Source organism: Heteronotia binoei, unplaced genomic scaffold (genome assembly GCF_032191835.1).
Source record: "Heteronotia binoei isolate CCM8104 ecotype False Entrance Well unplaced genomic scaffold, APGP_CSIRO_Hbin_v1 ptg001301l, whole genome shotgun sequence".
NCBI lineage: Eukaryota > Metazoa > Chordata > Lepidosauria > Squamata > Gekkonidae > Heteronotia > Heteronotia binoei.
Window position 1 is genome coordinate 140877 of NW_026800229.1, and position 23245 is coordinate 164121.

The 23245-nt window shown below is 54.5% G+C and overlaps 1 long non-coding RNA gene across 1 annotated transcript in view; it reads right to left on the reverse strand.

Moving 5' to 3' along the window:
* Positions 1-23245, reverse strand: part of LOC132591008 (uncharacterized) — a 182221-nt gene that overhangs the window by 14937 nt on the left and 144039 nt on the right. The window lies entirely within an intron of this gene.

Below are 23245 nucleotides of genomic sequence, written 5' to 3' on the forward strand. Positions count from 1 at the left end.
TGTACTCTGAATCTCAGAGACCCAGAGCAGCTCACAATCTCCTTTATCTCCCTGCCCAACAGACACCCTGTGAGTGGGTGGGGCTGAGAGAGCTCACAGCAGCTGCCCTTTCAAGGACAGAGTCTCAGAGAGGCTCACAACCTCCTTTACCTTCCTCCCCCACAACAGACACCCTGTGAGGTGAGTGGGGCTGAGAGGGCTCTCACAGCAGCTACCCTTTCAAGGACAGAGTCTCAGAGCGGCCTACAATCTCCTTTCCCTTCCTCCCCCACAACAGACACCCTGTGAGGTGGGTGGGGCTGAGAGGGTTCTCACAGCAGCTACCCTTTCAAGAACAGAGTCTCAGAGCGGCCTCCAATCTCCTTTCCCTTCCTCCCTCACAACAGGCACCCTATGAGGTGGGTGGGGCTGAAGGGGCTCTCACAGCAGCTGCCCTTTCAAGGACAGAGTCTCAGAACGGCCTACAATCTCCTTTCCTTTCCTCCACCACAACAGACACCCTGTGAGGTGTGTGGGGCTGAGAGAGTTCTCACAGCAGCTGAACTTTCAAGGACAGCTCTGTCAGAGCTATGGCTGACCCAAGGCCATTCCAGCAGCTGCAAGTGGAGGAGTGGAGAATCAAACCCCTCTCTCCCAGATAAAAGTCTGCACACTTAAACCACTGCACCAAACTTGCTCTCTTAGAAGATCTTCCTCCCCCACAACAGACACCCTGTGAGGTGGGTGGGGCTGAGAGAGCTCTCCCAGAAGCTGCCCTTTCAAGGACAACCTCTGCGAGAGTTATGGCTGACCCAAGGCCATTCCAGCAGCTGCAAGTGGAGGAGTGGGGCTGAGAGAGTGTGAGGTGGGTGGGGCTGAGAGGGCTCTCACAGCAGCTGCACTTTCAAGGACAACCTCTGTGAGAGTTATGGCTGACCCAAGGCAGCAGGTGCAAGTGGAGGAGTGGGGAATCAAACCCGGTTCTCCCAGATAAGTGTCCGCGCACTTCACCACGACACCAAACTGGCATGAAAGTCCAGTCTGGCCTGCTCAGATGGGGATTGGCCTCCCAGGCCTGGGGTGCAGCAGGTCTTTCTGCAAAGGGGGATGCGGAGGGGGGGGCAGACCCAACCTGGGGCCTTCTGCACGTCACGTCACTCCTTCTAGCCTCCCCTTCCCCAGAACGTCACGGGGTGGTCTGCCCGTGAGCTAGGTAGAGACGTTCCGCCTGCCTCAGCTACCTTGCCAGCACCATGGCTGGGCCAGTATCCAAATACCACCACCGAGCCCCACCCCCGCCTCCCAGCATGGTCTGAAGGGAGACGGGGGTTCTCCTGTGTGGAGGTGCCGCGCCCTGGAAGCTTCCCGGAGAGGTGCCTTGGTGGTTCTGCAGAGAGAGAGAGAGAGAAGGGGCGTGTGCTGACTGGCTCTGCATTCTTGGGGCTTCTGCAGGCTGGGGCATATTCTGGCCACCCCCGCAGGGCCCGCCTCCTCGCCTCCTCCCACTGCTGACTCCAGAGAGACCTGCTGCTTCCCCACCCCCCTCTCTCTGGGGTCAGAGCACTTGGGGTGGGGGCTTTTCCACGGAGGCATCACGACAAAAGGAGAAAACAAGGTGTGTGGATGGAGAGAACATTTTCGCCCTCCTTTTCCATAACGCCTGGGGCAGGAGATTCAGGACCGACTGAAGGAAATACTTTACACATTCCATCATCAGCCTGTGGAACTCACTGCCACAGGGGTTCCTGGTGGTTGCTGGTGCAGAGGCCTTGGAAAGGAGATGAAAGAGCCGGATGGGAATCGGCCGCTATGAGTCACTGGATGAGGGAGAACTTGTGCCTTCATGCCAGACTCATGGCCTATCATGCAACTGCTCCAGCAGCCCTTCTGGAGGATGGAGGGGGCATTGAACATATGAACATCTGAAGCTGCCTTATACTGAATCAGAGCCTCGGTCCATCAAAGTCAGTCTTGTCTATTCAGACTGCCAGTGACTCTCCAGGGTCTCAAGCTGAGGTTTTTCACACCTGCTTGCCTGGACCCTTTTTTAGTTGGAGATGCCGGGGACTGAACCTGGGACCTTCTGCTTCCCAAGCAGAGGCTCTACCACACTCTCCCTCCTCTCTCTCTCTCTCTCTCTCTCTCTCTCTCTCTCTCTCCATCTACATCTGAAGCTGCCTTCTACTGAATCAGACCCCCCTCGGTCCATCAAAGTCAGTCTTGTCTATTCAGACTGCCAGTGACTCTCCAGCGTCTCAAGCTGAGGTTTTTCACGCCTGCTTGCCTGGACCCTTTTTTAGTTGGAGATGCCGGGGATTGAACCTGGGACCTTCTGCTTACCAAGCAGATGCTCCTACCACCGAGCCACCGTCCCTCCCCATTGATCCCAAGAGCCTTTGGTGCCCCCCTTCCCTCTTCAGAACACCTGGTGGGGCCTGGCGGATGCCACCCCAGTGGCAGAGCAAGTCCACCTCACGTTTTCAGCGGGTGAGGATTGTGCCTGAAAATGCCAAGCAGAATGAAGAAGAAAAGAAGAGATTGGATTTAGAAGAAGAGATTGGATTTACACCCCCCTTCTCTCTGAATCAGAGTCTCAGAGCAGCTCACAATCTCCTCCCCAACAAGAGACACCCGGTGAGGTGGGTGGGGCTGAGAGGGCTCTCCCCAGAAGCTGCCCTTTCAAGGACAACTCTATGAGAGCTCTGGCTGACCCAAGGCCATCCCAGCAGCTGCAAGCGGAAGAGCGGGGAATCAAACCCTGTGAGGTGGGTGGGGCTGAGAGAGCTCTGACAGAAGCTGCCCTTTCAAGGACAACTCTATGAGAGCTCTGGCTGACCCAAGGCCATTCCAGCAGGTGCAAGAGGAGGAGTGGGGAATCATACCCGATTCTCCCAGGTAAGAGTCCATGCACTTCACCACTGCACCAAACTGGCTCTGGATGGAGGGAATTTGGAGGTGGGGGGAGGCTCCAGGGTTTTTCTCAAGGCGTGAAGGGCAGCGTAGGCAGCTGGATCCCTGCAGGGACGTGTAGTGACTCCAAGCAGCTTTGCGTCTCCCCCTGCAGTTTATCCGCTCAGACACCCTGTGAGGGAGGTGAGGCTGAGAGGGGTGACTGGCCCAAGATCACCCAACCAGCTTCCAGGACAGAGTGGGGATTCGAACCTGGACCTCTCCGATCCTCATTGGGCACTCTAAGCACGACAGCCTTGCCTCTGCATTTCCTTTGGGCCCACATGCTGGGGTTTCCCATTGTGCGATACTTATTTTATGCCAGCCCTGCTTCGCCTACAATTGGGAATACCCTCGTCTGTTTTGAGCAGATTGATTTCTCTTTTGAATGGTTGTCTTTTGAACCGTCTTCCTCCTCCTGTTTGCAGTTTTGGGTATAAACACCTGATCTGCTGGCCAGATGGCTCCTTTGTGCAGCTGAGGAAGGGAGATCTGGCTCAGCAGAACTCGGGTTGGAATCAATCCGGTTCTTAAAAGGTGCCCTCGGCCTTCTGCTTTAACACCCTGCAGAAGGAAGCCAGTGGATCCTGCAGAAAGCGTGGAGGAGGAACGGAAGATGCATCCCCAGACTGCTTTTCAGGCACCCAAGAGGGGGAGGGGAGCTCCTTCTAGCCCCCCCTTCCCCAGAACTTTGGCTTGTTGGGACCTCCGGATGCTTTTGGGTGCAGACACCTTTTTGCCGACACCTCCCCCTAGTGGAATGTGGCTTCTCTTTGGCTCTGCAATGTAATCAAAAACAGTTAAAAGCCTTTAAATAACTATACTTAGGCCCAGTTCAAAAGGCAAAAAACTGGTATGGGAGCTTTTGACTTCTCCAGAATTCTTAAGTCTGGGTGTTATAAAAATGTGTGTGTTGCAGGGTTGGGAAAATAAGAACAGAAGAGAAGCCATGTTGGATCAGGCCAATGGCCCCTCCAGTCTTACACTCCTATGTCACACAGTGGCCAAAAAAACCCCAGGTGTCATCAGGAGGTCCACCAGTGGGGCCAGGACACTATAAGCCCTCCCACTGTGTCCCCCCCCCCCCATCACCAAGAATACAGAGCATCACTGCCCCAGATGAAAGAACATGAGAGAAGCCCTGTTGGATCAGGCCAGTGGCCCATCTAGTCCAACGCTGCGTCATGCAGGAGCCCAAAACCCCCAGGTCTCTGTCCAAGGCTTTGACTTCAGAGGAAGACATCCTCACATGGGTCACTTTTGGGGCTCCTGTCCACTGCCAGACTTCTACTGGTTGCCAAGGAGACTTCAGGAAGGAAGGCTTCCTTCTGCGCTAGGCCCAGATGCCTCTTTGGCTGGAAACCAGGATGTCTGGAAATAAACACAGGCCTCAAAACACCTTTTGGATGGGTGGAGGGGAGTCCATCCAGGCCCTGCATTCCCAAGGATTAAAACGGGTGTCAAATATGCAGTCCGAGGGCTCCTATCAGGCCCCCTGAGCAACTGGCTGTCATCTGCTTCCTTCTCCCTCTCTCTTGCTTCCTCCTGCATCACAGCTTGCTTTCCCAGGCTTGCTCAATTGCACAGGAGCTACAGAGCAAAACCTCTCTTTTCTCCTTTGGCTGAGGTTCCTCCCTTGGAGTGGAAGGGGAGGATGGAGAGCTTGCTTTGCCAGGCTCTCTCAATCGCACAGCAGAGCTACTGAACCAAGCCTCCCTTCCTTCTATTGGCTGAGGCTCCTCCCCCTTCTGGGGAAGGAAGGAAAGAGCCAGAGCTACCTTTGCCCAGTTTTCTGGATCCCATGGGAGAAATGCACCTTTAAGACTAACAAGTGCTAACGTTTTAAGCATGTTTTAACGGGGGTTTGGTGTCCTTTATAAAGTTTATATCTCTGCAACCTAACCTTAAGTAGGTACACGCATGGCCCGGCCCAACATGGTCCAGCCCAAAGTAACAATGTCTATGTCAGATCCGGCCCTGATAACACATGAGTTTGGCACCCCGGTGCTGGTGCAGCCAGCCCTCTGCCCTTCCTCCTCCACGGGCAGGAATCCCCCCTGTGGCTTCTGCTGCCCCCCTGTGCTGGGTGGAACTGCTGCCACTCGTCCTGTTTGGTTTCCTTCACATGGGACACCCGAGGGAGGTGCTGCTCGTGTGGGGCTAGGGCCCAAATAGCAGGCTCCAGGTTCCAACAGCCTCCCAGTCAGATATATATATATATATATATATATATTAACAAACAGGACTGATGGAATAAAGAGAGGGCTGGACTATGCTGCGTCAGAAAGGAAAGGAAGTGGGAGATTTCGGCACTGGCTCCTTCGCTTGACTTCTAGCCCCACATCCGAGGGGAGGCAATGCTCATGAGAGGCACTTCCACACCTGGAACGGATGCCAGGAGGAGGAAATCCTTCAGGATGCACAAAAGGAAGCATGACCTCATTCATGTGTGTGTGTGTTTCCACATGCGCTGTCTATGTCAAATTCTACGCTAGTTGGGAGTCACACGCACACACACCGTTCTTCCCCACAGGATTGTGGTGTGTTCATGCACCTCCTGAAGCTTCCCCAGACTTCCTTGGATCTTTCCTGAAACTCAAAGAATTCAGGTTTTCACGGCTGGTAACATCATTAGGGTTTGTAGAATCTTTCAGGATCAAGTGCTGTGTTCTACTGGAGAAAGTTTTCCTTCCAGACGTTTCGTTCTCAATTTCCTGAAACTGTTTTGCCCCAAAGTTTTGGGAAAGAGTGCAGCATATCCTGGACAGCTGCTCTGTGAGTGAGGGAGTTGCAATGCTTGGGGCTCTTTAGCTTGGAGAAACGTCGACTGCAGGGTGACCTCCCTTTCTCACAATACAAGAACTCGTGGGCACTCAATGAAATTGCTGAGCAGACAGGTTCAAACGGATAGAAGGAAGTCCTTCTTCACCCAAAGGGTGATTAACATGTGGAATTCACTGCCACAGGAGGTGGTGGCGGCCACAAGCATAGCCACCTTCAAGAGGGGGTTAGATAAAAATATGGAGCAGAGGTCCATCAGTGGCTATTAGCCACAGTGTGTGTATATATATATATGGAGCAGAGGAGTTCAGAGTTCCCATGTTGTGCCCACACAGCCACCCCAGGGTTCCTGGGATGGCCATTTCCTCTCCCCAGCAGTGGGCCTTTCTCTTTTTCGAATCAGCAGCTGGTATCAGGGTGCGTGCATAAGATGCCCTGAATTCTCAGCTTTCCATTTTTAAAAAGTAAGTCTTCAGACCCTTTCATTGTGGAGATAGAAGAGAAAAGATGTATTTCCATAAGCCAAGTGGATAAATACAGACCAAGTTTGCGCTAGGCTTGTTCCGGGCAGAGAGCCCTTTTGCTCCCAGTGCTTCTCTTGGTTTTCGCACAAGCTGCCTGAAGCTGCGAGTTTGCGCACCACTTTCCCGCAGCAAGTGAGATCCTCTTACAAGCGGTTTCTGCTTGCCGTGGAAAAGCGGGGGAACAACTTGCAGCTCCGGGGCAGCTTGTGTGAAAACCTAGAGAAGTGCCGGGGGCAAAAGGAACAAGCCCTAGTGTGAAATCAGGATTACTTTTTAAAAATGAAAGCTGATAATTCAGGGAACCTGATATATGGGTCAAGGTGGACAGCCATGTGAGTCTGTCTGTAGCAGCAGAGGAGAGCACATTCAAGATCCAGGAGCACATCCGAGACTAGCAATATTTGGGACGGGAGGGGAGGATGCTCTTCCCCTGCAGCCACAAATGTTATCTTTAAGGTGCCTTTTGACTCATGCTCTTTTCTTCTGATACGTGTGTGCAGTCTCCCAAGATCCCTGGGAGAAATGGCAACCCCTAACCACAGAACGCCCAGCAGGAGGTGAGGTGAGGCGTGCAGACAAGAGGGAGCTTGCTTTGCACTGCCCAAACCGTCCCGTCTTTGGTGTCCTGCTCTTTTGGGCTTTGGGGGGGAGGGGATTCTACCTGTATGGGCTCCACCCTCGAGGCACAGGTGCGCCCACTTACGTGCAACCATCACAAGGGAGCCCAGCACCCCCGTGTCTGTCTTCTCCCCTCATTGGCACTGGGGAGGTGCAGGAGTTGCTTACTTCCATTCACCACAAATGTAGAGTTTTGAACCACCAGGAAAAGAATCTCCAGCGAGGCAACGGCACACTCTGACCTCAGACCTTGCCTTTACCCACAGAAGCCACGCAAGGCAAGAAAGCCACTTTGGCATAGGGGTTAAGTGCACAAACTCTTGTCCAGGGGGCAAATACCTCTCCCCCAGTTTGCCCTCTAGAGCCAGTTTGGTGCAGTGGTTAAGTGCGTGGACTCTTACCTGGGAGACTCAGGTTTGGTTCCCCACTCCTCCATTTGCAGCTGATGAGATGGCCTTGGGTCAGCCAGAACTCTCTTATCTGGGAGAACCGGGTTTGATTCCCCACTCATCCACTTGCAGCTGCTGGAATGGCCTTGGGTCAGCCCGAGCTCGCTTATCTGGGAGAACCGGGTTTGATTCCCCACTCCTCCACTTGCACCTGCTGGAATGGCCTTGGGTCAGCCAGAGCTCTCTTCTCTGGGAGAACCGGGTTTGATTCCCCCCTCCTCCACTTGCAGCTGCTGGAGTGGCCTTGGGTCAGCCAGAGCTCTCTTATCTGGGAGAACCGGGTTTGATTCCCCCCTCCTCCACTTGCAGCTGCTGGTATGGCCTTGGGTGAGCCATAGCTCTCTTATCTGGGAGAACAGGGTTTGATTCCCCACTCCTCCATTTGCACCTGCTGGAATGGCCTTGGGTCAGCCAGAGCTCTCTTATCTGGGAGAACAGGGTTTGATTCCCCACTCCTCCACTTGCACCTGCTGGAATGGCCTTGGGTCAGCCAGAGGTCTCTTATCTTGGAGAACCGGGTTTGATTCCCCGCTCCTCCACACGCAGCTGCTGGAATGGCCTTGGGTCAGCCATAGCTCTCTTATCTGGGAGAACCAGGTTTGATTCCCCACTCCTCCACTTGCACCTGCTGGAGTGGCCTTGGGTCAGCCAGAGGTCTCTTATCTTGGAGAACCGGGTTTGATTCCCCACTCCTCCACACGCAGCTGCTGGAATGGCCTTGGGTCAGCCATAGCTCTCTTATCTGGGAGAACCAGGTTTGATTCCCCACTCCTCCACTTGCACCTGCTGGAGTGGCCTTGGGTCAGCCAGAACTCTCTTATCTGGGAGAACAGGGTTTGATTCCCCACTCCTCCACTAGCACCTGCTGGAATGGCCTTGGGTCAGCCAGAGGTCTCTTATCTGGGGGAACTGGATTTGATTCCCCACTCCTCCACCTGCACCTGCTGGAATGGCCTTGGGTCAGCCATAGCTCTCTTATCTGGGAGAACAGGGTTTGATTCCCCACTCCTCCACTAGCACCTGCCGGAATGGCCTTGGGTCAGCCAGAGGTCTCTTATCTGGGAGAACCGGGTTTGATTCCCCACTCCTCCACTCGCAGCTGCTGGAATGGCCTTGGGTCAGCTATAGCTCTCTTATCTGGGAGAACCAGGTTTGATTCCCCACTCCTCCACTTGCACCTGCTGGAGTGGCCTTGGATCAGCCAGAGGTCTCTTATCTTGGAGAACCGGGTTTGATTCCCCACTCCTCCACACGCAGCTGCTGGAATGGCCTTGGGTCAGCCAGAACTTTCTTATCTGGGAGAACAGGGTTTGATTCCCCACTCCTCCACTAGCACTTGCTGGAATGGCCTTGGGTCAGCCAGAGGTCTCTTATCTGAGGGAACCGGATTTGATTCCCCACTCCTCCACCTGCACCTGCTGGAATGGCCTTGGGTCAGCCAGAGGTCTCTTATCTGGGGGAACTGGATTTGATTCCCCACTCCTCCACCTGCACCTGCTGGAATGGCCTTGGGTCAGCCATAGCTCTCTTATCTGGGAGAACCGGGTTTGATTCCGCACTCCTCCACTAGCACCTGCCGGAATGGCCTTGGGTCAGCCAGAGGTCTCTTATCTGGGAGAACTGGGTTTGATTCCCCACTCCTCCACTCGCAGCTGCTGGAATGGCTTTGGGTCAGCCATAGCTCTCTTATCTGGGAGAAGCGGGTTGGATTCCCCACTCCTCCACTTGTAGCTGCTGGAATGGCCTTGGGTCAGCCATAGCTCTCTTATCTGGGAGAACCGGGTTTGATTCCGCACTCCTCCACTTGCAGCTGCTGGAATGGCCTTGGATCAGCCAGAGCTCTCTTATCTGGGAGAACCGGGTTTGATTCCCCACTCCTCCACTTGCACCTGCTGGAATGGCCTTGGGTTAGCCAGAGCTCTCTTATCTGGGAGAACCGGGTTTGATTCCCCACTCCTCCACTCGCAGCTGCTGGAATGGCCTTGGGTCACCCATAGCTCTCTTATCTGGGAGAAGCGGGTTGGATTCCCCACTCCTCCACTTGCACCTGCTGGAATGGCCTTGGGTCAGCCAGAGCTCTCTTATCTGGGATAACTGGGTTTGATTCCCCACTCCTCCACTCGCAGCTGCTGGAATGGCCTTGGGTCAGCCATAGCTCTCTTATCTGGGAGAAGCGGGTTGGATTCCCCACTCCTCCACTTGTAGCTGCTGGAATGGCCTTGGGTCAGCCATAGCTTTTGTAGGAGTTGTCCTTGAAAGGGCAGCTTCTGTCAGAGCTCTCTCAGCCCCACCCTCCTCACAGGGTGTCTTTTGTATACTTTATGCTTAATTCCTTTCCCAAAATGTGAGGAAGGGCTTGGATAGGTGTTTAATACCTTTCTGATTTGCTGGACATAAGTGAATCTTTAAAAGTATATTTTCACACACTGCTGCTTTCTGTTTTGCTCCACCTGCACACTGCGGTTTCTGCTAGTTCCCAGGCCCACCTGGAGGCTGCCCTTGAGGTCTATTTCTATGTCGAACGCAACTCATCCCTGCACGGCCTCAGAGCCCCCCTCTCTGGAAGGGGTGGGCAGTTGCTGCTGATGCCACAGGACGCCCCCTCTCCCCCCCGCCCCATGTATGTTCCCCTGAGATGAACCAGGCGCTGAGTCATCCTGTGTCTCTGGGTGTTAATAGATAATTCTCTTATGGACTTCCTGTTTGGCTGGAAGACAGTCTGCAGCTCCCTAACAGAGGGGGATTTTATTGTCACTGTTCAGGGTATTAAAGACCCCTGATAAGGTCTATGCTCATTAACCCTAGGCAAGGGTTAACCCAAAATAGATAATTCTCTTATGATCTTATAAGCATCACCAGCTTCAAGAGAGGATTGGATCAACATCTGGAGCAAAGCTCCACCAGTGGCTCCTAGCCACAGCGTATGGTTGGAACTCTCTGCCTGGGGCAGTGATGCTCTGCACTCTGGATGCTTGGGGGGGCACAGTGTGAGGACTTCTAGTGTCCTGGCCCCATTGATGGACCTCCTGAAGGCACCTGGTTTTTTAGCCAGTGTGTGACACCGAGTGTTGGACTGGATGGGCCATTGGCCTGATCCAACATGGCTTCTCTTATGTTCTCACGTCTGGGGCAAGTGATGCTCTGTATTCTTGGTACTTGGGGGGGGGGCACAGTGGGGGGACTTCTAGTGTCCTGGCCCCACTGATGCACCTCCTGATGGCATCTCATTCTTTGGCTACTATGTGACACAGAGTGTTGGACTGGAGGGGCCACTGCCCTGATCAAACATGGCTTCTCTTAGGTTCCCATTGCCACAGGAAGTGGTGGCAGTTACAAGCATAGGCAGCTTCAAGAGGGGATTGGATCAACATATGGTGCAGAGGTCCATCAGTGGCTCTTAGCCACAGCGTATGGTTGGAACTCTCTGCCTGGGGCAAGTGATGCTCTGTATTCATGGTGCTTGGGGGAGCACAGTGGGAAGGCTTTAGTGTCCTGGCCCCACTGGACCTCCTGATGGCACCTGAGATTTTTGGCAACTGTGTGACACAGAGTGTTGGACTGGAGGGGCCCAGGGCCTGATCCAACAGGGCTTCTCTTATGTTCTAATGTGACACAGAGTGTTGGACTGGAGGGGCCATTGGCCTGATCCAACAGGGCTTCTCTTATGTTCTTCTGTGACACAGAGTGTTGGACTGGAGGGGCCATTGGCCTGATCCAACATGGTTTCTCTTCTGTTCTTATGTGGCACAGAATGTTGGACTGGAGGGGCCATTGGCCTGATCCAACAGAGCTTCTCTTATGTTTCTATGTGACACAGAATGTTGGACTGGAAGGGCCATTGGCCTGATCCAACATGGCTTCTATTATGTTCTGATGTGACACAGAGTGTTGGACTGGAAGGGCCACTGGCCTGATCCAACAGGGCTTCTCTTATGTTCTTATGTGACACAGAGCGTTGGACTGGAGGGGCCATTGGCCTGATCCGACATGGCTTCTCTTATGTTCTGATGTGACACAGAGTGTTGGACTGGAGGGGCCATTGGCCTGATCCAACAGGGCTTCTCTTCTGTTCTTATGTGACACAGAGCGTTGGACTGGAGGGGCCATTGGCCTGATCCGACATGGCTTCTCTTATGTTCTGATGTGACACAGAGTGTTGGACTGGAAGGGCCATTGGCCTGATCCAACAGGGCTTCTCTTATGTTCTTATGTGACACAGAGTGTTGGACTGGAGGGGCCATTGGCCTGATCCAACAGGGCTTCTCTTATGTTCTTATGTGACACAGAGCGTTGGACTGGAGGGGCCATTGGCCTGATCCGACATGGCTTCTCTTATGTTCTGATGTGACACAGAGTGTTGGACTGGAAGGGCCACTGGCCTGATCCAACAGGGCTTCTCTTCTGTTCTTATGTGACACAGAGTTTTGGACTGGAGGGGCCATTGGCCTGATCCAACAGGGCTTCTGGTAGAACAGGTGACAGAATGGAAGTTATGGTAGAACAGGTGACAGAATGGAAGTTTCTGGGAATTACCATGAAACAGGATCTAACATGGGGGGCAAATACTTTAGCTCTAGAGAAAAAGGCCCAGCAACGACTATACTACTTAAGACTCTTAAGATCACTACAACTGTCAGGGAGTCTGCTGGTTGCCTTTTATCGTAGTTCCATTGAGAGCATTTTATCTTATTGCCTCTGCGTGTGGTTTGGGAGCTGCACGGAAGCAGAGAGAAGGGTGCTCCAAAGAGTGACGAGAAGAGCACAAAAGATTTGTGGATGTTCTCTCCCCTCATTGGTGGATCTGTATAATATGGGATGTAAAAGGAAGATACAAATGATCCTAAGGGACCCTTCACATCTGGGCCATTTGCTATTTGAGATCTTACCGTCAGGTAGACGAGTGTTGAAGGCTAGGACAAATAGATTTAAGGACAGTTTCTATCCAAGTGCTGTGGTTAGGTTAAATGCAGGGTTATGAAGGATTATCTGTTTTAGATGTATTTAAATGGTTTAAATGGTTTTAATGGTTTTATGAATGTTTATCTGTTTTAGATGTATTTAAATGGTTTATGAATATGTGTGTTTGATGTGTTGGTATGTTTGTGGAAGAGCACCTCATTTCGTTGCTCTCTTTTTGTTGAGAACAATGACAATAAATCTATCTATCTATCTATCTATCTATCTATCTATCTATCTATCTATCTATCTATCTATCTATCTATCTATCATCTATCTATCTATCTATCTATCTATCTATCTATCTATCTATCTATCTATCTATCTATCTATCTATCATCTATCTATCTATCTATCATCTATCTATCTATCTATCTATCTATCTATCTATCTATCATCTATCTATCTATCTATCATCTATCTATCTATCTATCATCTATCATCTATCTATCTATCTATCATCTATCTATCTATCTATCATCTATCATCTATCTATCATCTATCTATCTATCTATCTATCTATCTATCTATCTATCTATCTATCTATCTATCTATCTATCTATCTATCTATCTATCTATCTATCTATCTATCTATCTATCTATCTATCTATCTATCTATCTATCTATCTCTTATGTTCTTTGCTGCTGCAAAGGAGGCACAGCAGGGGTGGCAGTCTAGAGGGGCTGTCTAGAGTGCCCAGCTCTCTTCATCCCACACTCCCCCCTGACCCCTCCATGGGAAATCTTCTGGAGCAGTTTGCTTGGGAACTTTTGAACAAAATGGCCACGTGCTGGATAAACCTTCTCTCATGCCAAGGATGGATGAGGTCATCTGGGGGACGCAGCGCTTGGCGGGAGCCCAGAGGGGGGCAAAACCCAGCCTCTGGACCGGGCACCATGGGCAGGGAATTCTCCTCAAGAGCAGCATCCCAGTGATGCGGGATGGCCATCTCAGTGGCCATCTTTACACACGTGAAGAATCTTCCAGGCGGCTGGCGTCTCCCTTAGAGGCCCTGCTCAGCACCACCACAGCATCATGGGGACACGGGGTGTATGATGGAGGCGTAGCCTTCTCACTGGTGGCTCCTAGATGGTGGGAATAGGGAGGACGAGGGGTTGTGGCTCAGTGGAAGAGCATCGGCTTGGCAGTCAGAAAGTCGCAGATTCGATCCCGGCCGTCTCCAGTTTTAAGAAATCATATTATAGGTGATGGGAAAGACCTCTGCCTGAGACCCTGGACAGCTGCCGCCGCCAGTCTGAGTAAACAAAGCGGACTGTGAGAGGCCAAAAGTCTGACTCAGTAGAAGGCAGCTTCATGCTCCCCTAAACATTTGGGAAGGGCTGTGGCTCCGCGAAAGAGCCTCTGCTCGGCACGCAGGAGGTCCCGGGTTCAATCCCCCAAATCTCCAGTGGAAAGGACCAGGCAGTAGGCGATGGGAAAGACCTTTCCACCCGGCCTGCGGTTGCTTCTCCTCCACCTTTTCCACGCTGTTTGTGGCCTCGCAGTGATGCCAGCTGCCTTCTGGACGGCTTTATATAGAAAGGCAGCAGCACAGAAACGCTCAGAATAAGGAAGGATAAAAATAAACCTCTGCAGCTGGAGCCAGAGCCACTCTGTAACCTTCAAGGTACTTCCTGATTGGGTCCCATGATGCTCTGCACTCCAGGCACTCCTCCCTCCCTAGGGTTGCCAAGTCCAATGCAAGAAATATCTGGGGACTTTGGGGGTGGAGCCAGGAGACTTTGGGGGTGGAGCCAGGAGACATTAGGGGTGGAGCCAAGATCAAGGCTGTGACAAGCATAATTGAACTCCAAAGGGAGTTCTGGCCATCACATTTAAAGGGACGGCACACCTTTTCAATGCCTTCCTTCCATAGGAAATAATGAAGGATAGGGGCACCTTCTTTTGGGGCTCATAGAATTGGACCCCCTGGTCCAATCTTTTTGAGACTTGGGGGATATTTTGGGGAGAGGCACTAGATGCTATACTGAAACTTTGGTGCCTCTACCCCAAAAAACAGCCCCCCCCAGAGCCCCAGATACCCGCAGATCAATTCTCCATGATTTTCTATGGGAATAAATCTCTCTAGGGAATAACAGAGTTCCCAGCAGACATTTCCCCTCCCCTCCCCCCGCTTTCTGATGACCCTGAAGCGGGGGGAGGGCCTCCAAACCGGGGGATCCCCTGCCCCCACCTGGGGATTGGCAACCCTATTCCTCCCCCTGCAACAAAACTTGTGGCAGGGTTGGAGTCACTGTAGCCCCTTCTTCAGGCAACACCCCCTCCCCACATTTTGCGAGTCTTTGAGGAGCTCCTGGGCTCTTCCTCGGGACTCCCGTTTCACACCTGGGTGTTACTGCAGACCTGAGTCGCATTGGCCCCTCGATCGGATGCCTCTTTCTGCCAGCCGCTGCCCTCTCTTCCCCCAGGAAGAGGACCGTGTTCTGCTCCGTCCTTCACGCTCGCTCGGTGCTGCCGTTTGAGGCTGCTGCAGAATCCAGAAGTGAGGGGAGGGGGCCATGACTGAGCCTCGGGGGCCCCCCTGACTCTGTGCTTGTGGGGGGAGCTCCATCTGGACCCGGAGAGCGTCGCGGCCTGGCAGGGATCCGGATCAGAGGCACCTTGCGCAATGGGATTTTGATTTAAAATTAATCTATTTGCGGTATTTTGAGGCTGCTCTTGCAAAATGACCAATGAAGACAAATGCACAGTTTATATCATCACATGCAAAACCAAAGCTGGGGTCTGGAACCTGAAGGGAGCAGCTAGGGTGGCCATAATGTCTGAAGGCCAGCCAGGGACACCTTGGGGGGGGGAAGGCAGGAGTGCGCGCGCGCGAAGCGCGCTCTCCGCCGGAAACAGGAAGTGACGTCACTTCCGGCGACGTCACTTCCGGCGACGTCATACCACCGCCGGAAACAGGAAGTGACATCACTTCCTGTGACATCATTTCCCCCGCGCCACCTGCCGGAAACGGGAAGTGACATCACTTCCTGTGACATCATTTCCCCCGCGCCACCTGCCGGAAGCAGGAAGTGACATCACTTCCTGTGACATCATTTCCCCCAAATGGCATCATTTCCCCCAAATGCCACTGCCGGAAACAGGAAGTGACTTCACAGCACTTCCTGTGACGTCCCCAAAAATCCCCCAAATATCACCGCCGGAAACAATTTTGTTCTCAAATCCTGTATATACTTCATCAGTATATGGGATAAGGCACTTTCTCAACTGTGCTGCATAATGCAGCCTATTTATTTTGTCCTGTTGGCTCTGTTGGCTCTATCTGCGCCACCTTCATCACTTTCGGGGTGTGGATCCCCAGTGGGGTGGGCTCCCGACTCCCTCCGCCGGCTGTTTCTGATAGCCCTGCGCCCCCTCTTTCATTTGATATGTGTCCCGTGCGGGTGCCACCCTCCTGCCGGGAGATGCCGCAAAATGAGCCCCCTTGAGGCTTATGGCGGCAGGGCTCGGGGGAAGCAAGCTAGACTGCTGTTCTTTTGAGGGGTTATAGAGTGTTTCGAGCCCCTCCCTGTGGCATTGGTCCCATCGTCGTGGGACCCAGGGGGCCGGCGCAGCAGCCTGCCGAAGCAGCCTGTCACTAATAACACAGGTCGAGATGCGGAAGTGACTGACAGGCTGCTTCAGCGGGCCGCTGCGCCGGCCCCCTGGGTCCCACAACGATGGGACCGATGGCCACAGGGAGGGGCTCGAAACACTCTATAACCCCTCAAAAGAACAGCAGTCTAGCTTGCTTCCCCCGAGCCCTGCCGCCATAAGCCTCAAGGGGGCTCATTTTGCGGCATCTCCCGGCAGGAGGGTGGCACCCGCACGGGACACATATCAAATGAAAGAGGGGGCGCAGGGCTATCAGAAACAGCCGGCAGAGGGAGTCGGGAGCCCACCCCACTGGGGGATCCACACCCGAAAGTGATGAAGGTGGCGCAGATAGAGCCAACAGAGCCAACAGGACAAAATAAATAGGCTGCATTATGCAGCACAGTTGAGAAAGTGCCTTATCCCATATACTGATGAAGTAAATACAGGATCTGAGAACAAAATTGCACCAGAAGACACAAACACAAAGCTCCCTTACACTGAATCAGTGCTTGGGTCCACCAAGTCAGTATTGTCCACTCCAGTCACAAACACAAAGCTCCCTTACACTGAATCAGTGCTTGGGTCCACCAAAGTCAGTATTGTCACATAAGAACATAAGAGAAGCCCTGTTGGATCAGGCCAGTGGCCATCCAGTCCAACACTCTGCGTCACATAAGAACATAAGAGAAGCCCTGTTGGATCAGGCCAGTGGCCCATCCAGTCCAACACTCTGCGTCACATAAGAACATAAGAGAAGCCCTGTTGGATCAGGCCAGTGGCCCATCCAGTCCAACACTCTGCGTCACATAAGAACATAACAGAAGCCCCTGTTGGATCAGGCCAGTGGCCCATCCAGTCCAACACTCTGCGTCACATAAGAACATAACAGAAGCCCTGTTGGATCAGGCCAGTGGCCCATCCAGTCCAACACTCTGTGTCACATAAGAGAAGCCCTGTTGCATCAGGCCAGTGGCCCCTCCAGTCCAACACTCTGCGCCACATAAGAACATAAGGAGGGAAGGAAGGGAGGAGGGAAGGAGGAGGGAATGGAAGGAAGGGAAGGGAAGGAAGGGGAGGAAGGGAAGGGAAGGGAAGGAAGGAAGGAAGGAAGGAAGGAAGGAAGGAAGGAAGGAAGGAAGGAAGGAAGGAAGGAAGGAAGGAAGGAAGGAAGGAAGGAAGGAAGGAAGGAAGGGAAGGAAGGAAGGAAGAAAGAAAGGGAGGGAGGGAGGGAGGGGAGGAGGGAGGGAAGGAAGGGAGGAGGGAAGAGGGAGGAGGGAAGGGAAGGGAAGGGAGGAGGGAAGGGAGGAGGGAAGGGAAGGGAAGGGAAGGGAGGAAGGAAGAAGGAAGGAAGGAAGGAAGGAAGGGAGGAAGGGAGGGAGGGAAGGAAGAAAGAAAGGAAGGAAGGGGGGGAGGGAGGGAGGGAAGGAAGGAAGGGGGGAGGGAGGGAGGGAAGGAAGGAAGGGAAGGGAGGGAGGGAAGGAAGGGAGGGAAGGAAGGGAGGAAGAAAGGAAAGAAGGGAAGAGGGGAGGGAAGAAAGGAAGGCCGCCCCCCCCCCCGCTTTCGGCCCCCTTACCTGCGGGTGGGGCGGTCGGCGGCGAGTCGGGCGGCGGCGGCGGGTCGGGCGGCGGCGGCGGCGAGTCCAGCGGCGGGGGCGGCGGCGAGGCCAGGGAGGCGTCGGAGAGGCCTTCCTTGGCCGGCGCTGGCCCGGGAAGGCCTTCCAGAGGCTCTGGAAGGCCTTCCCGGACCAGCGCCGGGTGCTCCGCGGCCTCCCCGCGGCCTCCGCTGGTCGCTGGGGGCCTTCCAGACACTCTGGAAGGCCCCAGCGACCAGCGGAGGCCGCGGGGAGGCCTTCGCTGGCCGGCGCTGGTCCGGGAAGGCCTTCCAGAGGCTCTGGAAGGCCTTCCGGACCAGCGCCGGGTGCTCCGCGGCCTCCCCGCGGCCTCCGCTGGTCGCTGGGGGCCTTCCAGACACTCTGGAAGGCCCCCAGCGACCAGCGGAGGCCGCGGGGAGGCCTTCGCTGGCCGGCGCTGGCCCGGGAAGGCCTTCCAGAGCTCTGGATGGCCTTTCCCGGACCAGCGCCGGGTGCTCCGCGGCCTCCCCGCGGCCTCCGCTGGTCGCTGGGGGCCTTCCAGACACTTTGGAAGGCCACCAGCGACCAGCGGAGGCCGCGGGGAGGCCTTCGCTGGCCGGCGCTGGTCCGGGAAGGCCTTCCAGAGGCTCTGGAAGGCCTTCCCGGACCAGCGCCGGGTGCTCCGCGGCCTCCCCGCGGCCTCCGCTGGTCGCTGGGGGCCTTCCAGGACACTCTGGAAGGCCCCCAGCGACCAGCGGAGGCCGCGGGGAGGCCTTCGCTGGCCGGCGCTGGTCCGGGAAGGCCTTCCAGAGGCTCTGGAAGGCCTTCCCGACCAGCGCCGGGTGCTCCGCAGGCCTCCCCGCGGCCTCCGCTGGTCGCTGGGGGCCTTCCAGACACTCTGGAAGGCCCCCAGCGACCAGCGGAGGCCCGCGGGGAGGCCTTAGCTGGCCGGCGCTGGCCCGGGAAGGCCTTCCAGAGGCTCTGGAAGGCCTTCCCGGACCAGCGCCGGGTGCTCCGCGGCCTCCCCGGCGCCTCCGCTGGTCGCTGGGGGCCTTCCAGACACTCTGGAAGGCCCCCAGCGACCAGCGGAGGCCGCGGGGAGGCCTTCGCTGGCCGGCGCTGGTCCGGGAAGGCCTTCCAGAGGCTCTGAAGGCCTTCCCGGACCAGCGCCGGGTGCTCCGCGGCCTCCCCGCGGCCTCCGCTGGTCGCTGGGGGGCCTTCCAGACACTCTGGAAGGCCCCCAGCGACCAGCGGAGGCCGCGGGGAGGCCTTCGCTGGCCGGCGCTGGCCCGGAAGGCCTCCAGAGGCTCTGGAAGCCTTCCCGGACCAGCGCCGGGTGCTCCGCGGCCTCCCGCGGCCTCGCTGGTCGCTGGGGGCCTTCCAGACACTCTGGAAGGCCCCCAGCGACCAGCGGAGGCCGCGGAGAGCCTCCCCCCCACCGCTGCCGGCCCCAGCGCGCGGGGCGGGGAAGGCGGGGAGTGAGGGGAGGGAGCGTCCCTGCGCAGTGCGCAGGGGCCCTGCGCAGGCGCAGGGACGCTCCCTCCCTCACTCCCCGCCTTCCCCGCCCGCGCCCGCGGCCCACCGGCTCCTGGGCTGCCTAAACCGGGACCTTTAATGGTCCCGGTATAGGCAGCCCGGGATCCGGGATTGGGTGGCCAGATCCGGAATGTCCCGGGAGACCGGGACGGTCTGGCCACCCTAGGAGCAGCAGAAGATACTCGATACAGAGAGCAGTTTGGAAAACATCCTCTGGGGGGAGGGCTGGGCGGGGCTGCCTGGAGGGCGGGAGGCTGCAGGGGGGGGGGCGGGGGGGTGAGCTGCTGCCTGCAAAAGAGAGGCGAGGGCTGCCAAGTCCATTCCAGAAATATCTGGGGACTTTGGGGGTGAGCCAGGAGCAAGGGTGTGATAAGCAGCATTGAACTCCAAAGGGAGTTCTGGCCGTCACATTGAAAGGGACCACACACCTCTTTAAATGCCTTCCTTCCGTTGGAAATAATGAAGGACACGGGCGCCTTCTTTTGGGGCTCATAGAATTGGACTGCTTGTTGGTGTAGTGGTTAAGTGTGCGGACTCTTATCTGGGAGAACCGGGTTTGATTCTCCACTCCTCCACTTGCAGCTGCTGGAATGGTCTTGGGTCAGCCAGAACTCTCTTATCTGGGAGAACCAGGTTTGATTCCCCACTCCTCCACTTGCAGCTGCTGGAATGGCCTTGGGTCAGCCAGAGCTCTCTTATCTGGAGAACCGGGTTTGATTCCCCACTCCTCCACTTGCAGCTGCTGAATGGCCTTGGGTCAGCCAGAGCTCTCTTATCTGGGAGAACCGGGTTTGATTCCCCACTCCTCCCCTGGCACCTGCTGGAATGGCCTTGGGTCAGCCAGAGCTCTCTTATCTGCGAGAACCGGGCTTGATTCTCACTCCTCCCCTTGCACCTGCTGGAATGGCCTTGGGTCAGCCAGAGCTCTCTTATCTGCGAGAACCGGGCTTGATTCCCCACTCCTCCACTTGCAGCTGCTGGAATGGCCTTGGGTCAGCCAGAGCTCTCTTATCTGGGAGAACCGGGTTTGATTCCCCACTCCTCCACTTGCATCTGCGGAATGGCCTTGGGGTCAGCCAGAGCTCTCTTATCTGCGAGAACCGGGCTTTATTCCCCACTCCTCCACTTGCAGCTGCTGGAATGGCCTTGGGTCAGCCATAGCCTGGCAGAGGTTGTCCTTGAAAAGGCAGCTTGCTGTGAGAGCCTCTCCAGCCCCACCCACCTCACAGGTTGTCTGTTGTGGGGGAGGAAGGAAAAGGAGATTGTGAGCTGCTCTGAGACTCTTCAGAGTGGAGGGCGGGATATAAATCCAATATCTTCATCTACCTCACAGGGTGTCTGTTGTGGGGGAGGAAGGTAAAGGTGATTGTGAGCCGCTCTGAGACTCTTCGGAGTGGAGGGCGGGATATAAATCCATTATATTCATCTACCTCACAGGGTGTCTGTTGTGGGGGAGGAAGGGAGAAGGAATTGTGAGCTGCTCTGAGACTCTTTGGAGTGGAGGGCGGGATATAAATCCAATATCTTCATCTACCTCACAGGGTGTCTGTTGTGGGGGAGGAAGGGAAAGGAGACTGTGAGCCCCTCTGAGACTCTTCGGAGTGGAGGGCAGGATATAAATCCAATGTCTTCATCTACCTCACAGGGGTGTCTGTTGTGGGGGAGGAAGGGAAAGGAGATTGTGAGCCGCTCTGAGACTCTTCAGAGTGGAGGGCGGGATATAAATTCAATATCTTCATCTACCTCACAGGTTGTCTGTGAGGTGGGTGGGGTTGGAGAGGGCTCTCACAGCAGCTGCCCTTTCAAGGACAACCTCTGCCAGAGCTCTGGCTGACCCAAGGCCATTCCAGCAGCTGCAAGTGGAGGAGTGGGGAATCCAACCCGGTTCTCCCAGATAAGAGTCCGCACACTTCACCACTACACCAAACTGGCTCTCCAATATAACTGTAAATATACTATTGTTGTTGTTGCTATACTGTCTGGGTCCTCAGGCCTCCTTGGTCACAAGAGGTAAGAGGTATTTGCTCATGAGGCAGATCCGGGGTGGCTGGGGTGCTCCTGGGCCTCCCTGCAGACCCTGACCAGAGTGGGGCAGCCAGTAGAAGGCCCTCCAGGCCCCTGCTGTATTCGGGGCAGGAGAGGAACGGAGGTGGTGGCCATCCTGTATGCTCATTCAGCCAGGTATGAAGTTCCTTGTGGGGGTGGGGGAGACTGGGTTATGCCAGCCAACCCACATGCTCTGTGGGGGTGGGGGCAGAGGGAAAGATTTGCGCCCCTTCCCAGACAGGAGACAGAGGCAAAGCCCATCCCCTCCCCCCCAGGAGCCAGCCCAGAGGAAGAGGACGACCACCTCAGCACCGCTGAGTCCGGACCTGAGATCTCTGAACCCCTGTGGTTCCCTGCAAAAGACCCCAGCAGCAGCTCCCCGTCTCCCCCAGAACCTCCACCTGCTCCCAGGCAGAGGAGAAGAAAGCCCTGGATTCTTCCTTTGGGCTTTGATACCTGGTCAAAACACAGATCAAAACATTTCTGTTCATTTGAACCAAACTGACAAACTAGCGATAGCAGCCAGAGTTCGGGAATCTTCATTCTGTCTGGTATTCTGAGAACTGGTTATTTGGCAGAATTGTCTAGAAGGAGGAGCACGGAGAAGACTCTGAGAGGGGCTGGATGTCAAGCCAGGGGGTGCGAAGATCCTGGGCGGAGGCCTCAGTCCCTCCCTGGGGAATCCTTTGTGGAGGGGAAGAAGGAGCAGGAGTTGGCAGTGGTGGGCAGCCTTGGACTGTGTGGGGCAGTGGTTAGGGCCTCAGAGTAGATGCTGGGGCAACGAGGCTCTACCATTCCACGGAGACTTGGGAGGGAGGCAGACACTCACTCTCAGCCTAGCCTACCCCACAGGTGACCTCAGGGCCTGGCTCACATTTCCCCCTCCCATTAAGAACATAAGAGAAGACGTGTTGGATCAAAAACCCCAGGTGCCATCAGGAGGTCCATTAGTGGGGCCAGAACACTAGATGCCCTCTCACTGTGCCCCCCCAAGCACCAAGGATACAGAGCATCCCTGCTCCAGACATAAGAACATAAGAGAAGCCCTGTTGGATCAGGCCAGTGGCCCCTCCAGTCCAACACTCTGTGTCACATAAGAACAGAAGAGAAGCCCTGTTGGATCAGGCCAATGGCCCCTCCAGTCCAACACTCTGTGTCACATAAGAACATAAGAGAAGCCATGTTGGATCAGGCCAATGGACCCTCCAGTCCAACACTCTGTGTCACATAAGAACAGAAGAGAAGCCCTGTTGGATCAGGCCAGTGGCCCCTCCAGTCCAACACTCTGTGTCACATAAGAACATAAGAGAAGCCCTGTTGGATCAGGCCAGTGGCCCCTCCAGTCCAACACTCTGTGTCACATAAGAACAGAAGAGAAGCCCTGTTGGATCAGGCCAGTGGCCCCTCCAGTCCAACACTCTGTGTCACATAAGAACATAAGAGAAGCCCTGTTGGATCAGGCCAATGGCCCCTCCAGTCCAACACTCTGTGTAACATAATAACATATGTTGGTTTTAAACAATTTATTGGTAGCATATGGTTACAAAGCTTATCTATTCCTTAATTTTTTCTTTTTTCACATTAACCCATATGACATTTCCATCCCCCCTCCCTCCAATGTTGACTTCCCCGAGGTTATAAGTTCAAATCCATACTAAAGGCACTTCTGACTGCTCAAAGTTCCATATAATTGAATGGAAAAAAAAAACTTTTACCTTGTTAAGCTGAGCTCTGTGGCTTTGGATGTGAACAACAGCAAAAAAAAAAAAAACCTTCAAGATAAGAGTGAAAGTTGGCAATGGGAGGCTGGTGACGCAGAAGAAAGAAAAGAGAGTTGCCGTGTATACATGCCCATAAACTGTAGAACCTAGAATGAACTGAGCTGAGGGGGGGCATAGCAGGAAAAGAATTCAGCTTGTGAAAATTGAACGTCGTAAAAACAATTGCCTTCAAAGATATTTTGGAGAAAAGACATATTGTTGTGGATTTTTGTGGTTGCGGTTTCTTCATGCAGCTCAAAAAACTGCGAGACTAGACACGAGATCAGTCTAAGCTGTGACAGGAAGTGAAACTAAAAGGGGCTGGACAATAAATCAGAGCCTATAAGGACAACAAGAGCTGTGACATCCGACCTTTGAACTAGGAAGGAATTGAGTCCAAGACTCAGATCAAGAAAGACGAAGAGAGACCTCTCTAGGCTGGAACTGTACCATAGAGAAATAACGATTGCCATTTT